We start from the raw sequence: 5,317 nt of genomic DNA, 5'->3' as shown, positions 1-5,317 counted from the left end.
AATGCTTCACAAGCCAAGGTGTGTGGGATTTGCACTGCTGTGGGTCACTCTACAGAGATGTGCCCAATGATTTAAGAAAAAAGTGTGAAGCAAGTAAACATGGCTGGTCACGCGCCGCACCAAGAAAGCCATATGATCCGTATTCGAACATGTACAATCCGAGTTAGAGAGATCACTCTAACTTTAGTTATGGAGGAAATAGACAATCAAATTTTGCACCAAATGGACAGTAAGGGTATCAACAGCAATACGAACCTCGGCAGCCACCACCTCCTACAAGCTTTAGCCCGTCTCTAGAAGAAATAATAAAGCAGTTAATTGCTAATCAACAAAAGACGGATTCTGACCTAATGAATATAAGGAATCAAATGAGACAGATGCAAGCAATACAAAGTCAGATGAGTCAGATGGTAATAGCAATCAACCGCCTGGAATCCCAAGTTCACGAAAAATTATCGTTTCAACCTGAACTAAACCCGAAGAACGTAAGTGCAATGATCTTAAGGAACGGAAAAGAAATTCAGGGACTCGAACTTGTGACTCCAAAGGACAAGAATGAAGAAAAGATCAAGAAAGAACTTAGGGAGGAGAGTAAGGGCAGCAAAAAGTCAGCGGTACTCCCTGACCCAATCATTGAGGTTAGAACTAACTCATCGCCTTTTCCGAACTGGTTAAAGAAACCAAAGAAACAAGTTAAGGAAAAAGAGAATTTAGAGGTGTTTCGAAAGGTGGCAATCAATATCCCTTTGTTGGACGCAATCAGACAAGTACCGAAATATGCTAAATTCTTGAAAAACTTGTGCGCCAACAAGAATAAGTTGAGGAGGGATGAGCAAATTGTGGTAGGTGAGAACATTTCAGCGATTTTACAAAGGAAACTACCACCTCAATGTGGGGATCCAGATATGTTTACTATTCTATGTAAGATTGGACATTCTAATATAAAAAATGTCATGCTAGATTTAGGGGATTCTATTAACGTGATGCCCAAATTAATCTATGATTCCCTAAATTTAGGACCTTTGAAAGAAACGGGGATAATAATTCAATTGGCTGATCGTATATTTGCTTTATCCGGATGGGGTAATTGAGGATGTTTTAGTGCAAGTAGATGAATTAATTTTTTCTACTGATTTTTACGTGCTTTATATGGATGATAGAAGTGCTTCAAATCTAGCCCTATTATATTAGCAAGACCCTTCTTGAGTACTGCCCAAACTAAGATTGATGTCAGTAAGGGTACTCTCACAATGGAATTTAATAGAGAAATAGTCTACTTTAATATTTTTTATACAATGAAACATCCTATTAACTTTCATTCTGTATTTGTCATTCATGCTACTAACCCTTCTAGGCAAAAATTTTCTGAGTTTGATTATAGGGGTAAATGCAAATTTGCTACAAATAAGTATCATGGAATGAAAGCATTTTGTGAGGTAACAATGAGTAGAAAATTGAAGAAGATAGTTGCACTCAATAACTATTTGGATCTTGGAGGAATGCCATCGATTGCAAAAAAAATTTGTATTACATCAAGATTGAGAAGTGGTGCTTAACGTCTAGCCAAAGACGTTAAAAAAAGATGCTTATTGGGAGGCAATCCAATTTCTTTTTGTTGTTTGTTCAGTTTTATTTGATAGATTCAGTATGATTTCATAGAGTTTGCCAGATTTCTGGTTTAATTTTTTATTTTTTTTATGATTAGTAGGTATCCCCCTGACATAATGCACTCGCGTCAATAGGGCGCGTGGTAACGTGCAATTCCCAGATGCTCCATCAGAAGGGTTTTCACCCTCATGATGTGCCCGCGTCAAGTCACCTGGAAAGCTCTTCCTTTGATCTTGGAGCAGACTGACCGACATGACGCGCCTGCATCAACCGGGCGCGTGGTAACTTTTAATTCAACGACTCTTCATCAAAAGAGTTCTCGCCGTCAATACTCAGAGTCCTCATCAAAAGGGTTTCCACCCTCACGACGCGCCCGTGTCACCAGGGCGCATGTTAATCAACAATCCTCAGAGTTTTCATCACAAGAATTTCCACCCTCACGACGCTCTCGCATCAACCGAACACGTGGTAACTTTGAATTCAACGGACATTCATTAAAAGGGTTCTTGCCTTATTGACGTGCCCATGTCATGTTCGAGGGAAATGTATGTATTTTTAAAGTAAAAAGAAATTTTACACTTTTTTCGTTTCACCTTAAAATTTAATTTTTAAATTTCAAATTTTAAAATCTAAATTCAAAATTTTAAAAAAAATCAAAACTTTTTTTTTCTTTCTCTTTTCTTCCTTTCTTTCTCCCCTATTTCCCCTGGTTCTCTCTCGGTCGAAACCCACGAAGCGCCGCCTATCTCCTCGTGCCGCCACTTCCTTACTCACTCTCTTTCTCTCGCGAACCACGCCTGTCACCACCTAGTCTGCCGCCGCCTTCCACGTCGCGCATCGCCGTCCGCCGCTCCCCTCGCGTGCCTCCCTCATTGTGGCCGCCACGTCCCTCTCTCTCTTTTGAGACATCCTAGGCACACCACTAAAGCATCACCGCCGCTCATCGCCCTCTTCACTCGACCGCCATTTCCACCTATCCCATAGCCGATCGAGACCCTCCACCATGCATTCGGGGAAGTTTCATTATCCTTTTTGCTTTATTTGTTCTATTACCTCCATTGAGAACAATGTCGGATTTAAGCGTGGGGGGGAGCTGTGGTATAGCTAGTATTTTTAGTTTTTAGATATTTTTCCTTATTTCTTGTTATTTGTTCTGTTTTTCTTTTCTTTTCTTTTTACTTTTATTAGTGATCAGCACTTCTGGAACTACCAAGGATTGATAATGGTTGTTGACTTTAATTCTGCCTATTGTCAAGTTTTAGTAATAAAAGTGTATCAATCTAATTTGGTTAGATTCAAAAAATATTTCTTTGGTAAATATCGATGCTTTTGTGACTCTTACAATTTTTTGGTTAACTTTTCTGGGCATAGGGAATAACTGGTTGGCATTTTCATGTGAATTGGTCCAGTTATTAACTTTAATTTTCCATATTTGAAAAAATGAGGTTAGTTGCTGCTATTTTATGTGATACTTTGAGTTATTTTGTTGTCTGACTTTGAATAAAAGTTGGTTGTACTCCGCTAGTTATTACTGTTGAATAATCGGGAATTTTCACCAAAAATGTCGATTCTCGTGTCAAAAAATAGTAATACCTATGAATACGTGATCGTGTAGCGATAGGAGCTGAGTAACCTGATTCCTTCATCTGACAAATGTTGGAGTTTGCGTCAAAAGACTCTAGTAGTTGGAGACTAAGTTTATTATTACTATTGAAAAGAAAAAAAACAAAGAAAAAAAGGAAAGCGTGATAAAATGGTGTGAAAGTTGTGTCAATATGTGATTAAAGTCAGTTTGCCAATTTATGGATTTAATGTTGAGATTTTGGTTAATAATTGGACCATTTACTGATAAATGTTGATCGACCATTCATTTTTCTTAGAATAGTTAGCCATAAATTGGGAGAGTCTACGGTTTAGAAGCTAACTGAAGTGATGTTTTTTGGACTTTGACCATTAATGCTTGATAGGTGTTTTTCTTGGTATCTTGGCAATAAGGTAGATGGATTGATAGCCATTATCAGGAATTGGTGTGTATTTGTTGTTCTCATGCTTGAGAACAAGCATGGTTTAGGTGTGGGGGGAATTGATAAATCACACTTTTATCATCTATTTTATAATTAATTACCTCCTATTATCTTACTGAATGTGCATTAATTGACGGATTCTACTCACTTTTGGAAATTTGTATTGATTGCAGGGAGTTGGAATAAAATGTGATAAAAGGTGCAAATTCTCCACTACAATTGCTATTTGGAGTAGGCGCGTCAAGTCAGATCTTAACGTGTCCAGAAAATGCGGGACAGGCGCGAGACACCAATTGCCAATTGGAAGTACAACGTGGGACCGCAAATATTCTATTAGTTGATTGTTAGATTTGAATTGGAAAAAATAGTTTAGCAAAAACAGGAAACGGGCCAATTAGGAGACTTCCTACTTTTTTGGCTTCGGTTGAATAGAAGATAGAAGTCAATTGAGATCAGGACTCTCTTTTCCTATTACTCATTGGAGTAGCCATGTAGGAATAGACAATTAGGTAGGGAATAGATAGGAATTGGAAAAAAGTAGCAAACATTCTTGACTACTTTGGATTTTGACTTTTGAATCTTATTTTTGTGACTTATTCCATCGGATTGCTCCTCTCAATTGAGAGACGATGTATGCAACAATTAATTCTAGAATTTTGTGTGGATTTTTCTCAACGGAGATGAACTAATCTCTTTTTCTAGTCAAGGAACAACGGATGGTTCGGCTCATCTAAAAATTGTGAGATCGAACTAATTTCATTTATTTCTTTTATTTGCTGGTATTTGCATACTCTATGTTTATAGTGCTTATGATTTTTTTGTTAGTTAAATATCCTGGGCCCGGATGTTGAATTAATTTAGCAACCTAATGTCAATTGGAGCGTTAAATCCGTAATTGTTCAATTGCTCTAAAATAGTGGTAACTGGCATGATTAGATTCATATTAGGGGAATACGTAGGCTAATTTAAAATAACCCTGGTAGTGTGTTATTTGGTTAGAATAGAACTACTCTAATACGTAAAGCAATTGGGGAATTAAATCTCACGGGCGTACCTGAGATTATATCTCAATTAAAGTAGTGATTGACAGGCGTACCTCAATCATCGACACAGTAAGGAGGAGTTGACTGTCATCGCTTGTTTGACAGTTATAACATATTTATTAGTTAATAATTGGAATTACCTTTGCATCGAGAATCAATCAGGTGAACCATTGTCGAAGTTATTTCTTGACTGGAGCTGTCCAATACTATTTGAGTTTTTATAGTCTGCTATTTAATTTTTAGTTAATTGCAATATTCGATTAGCATAGTTTATTGTTAATTTCCCTAAAATCCCTCCATAACTTGAACTTTAGTAGAAACGAATTACTCCCAATCCCTGTGGATTCGACCCTACTTGCCCTATATACAAATTAACAAGTTCTCGTGAATAAATTCTGATATATCAGATTTAGCAAACTCTTCGGAGTTAGGGTGAATCTAGTAACCCATTGCACATCCAGAATCCCTACTCCAGTATTAGAATTGACACGAAACTGCTTTTGTTGACAACTAGGATTTTCATTATTATTATTGCACATGCATCGACAACCTGTCATTGTGATTGTATGCATAAAATCATAAAATACTTGTACAAATACTTGTAGTTGGAGGATGGTGATGGCTCTCTCTGCCCTGTAAGTA

The sequence above is a fragment of the Coffea arabica genome, chromosome 7e, assembly GCF_036785885.1.
Source record: "Coffea arabica cultivar ET-39 chromosome 7e, Coffea Arabica ET-39 HiFi, whole genome shotgun sequence".
NCBI classification, from domain to species: domain Eukaryota; kingdom Viridiplantae; phylum Streptophyta; class Magnoliopsida; order Gentianales; family Rubiaceae; genus Coffea; species Coffea arabica.
Note: the sequence above shows the minus strand (reverse complement) of the source record.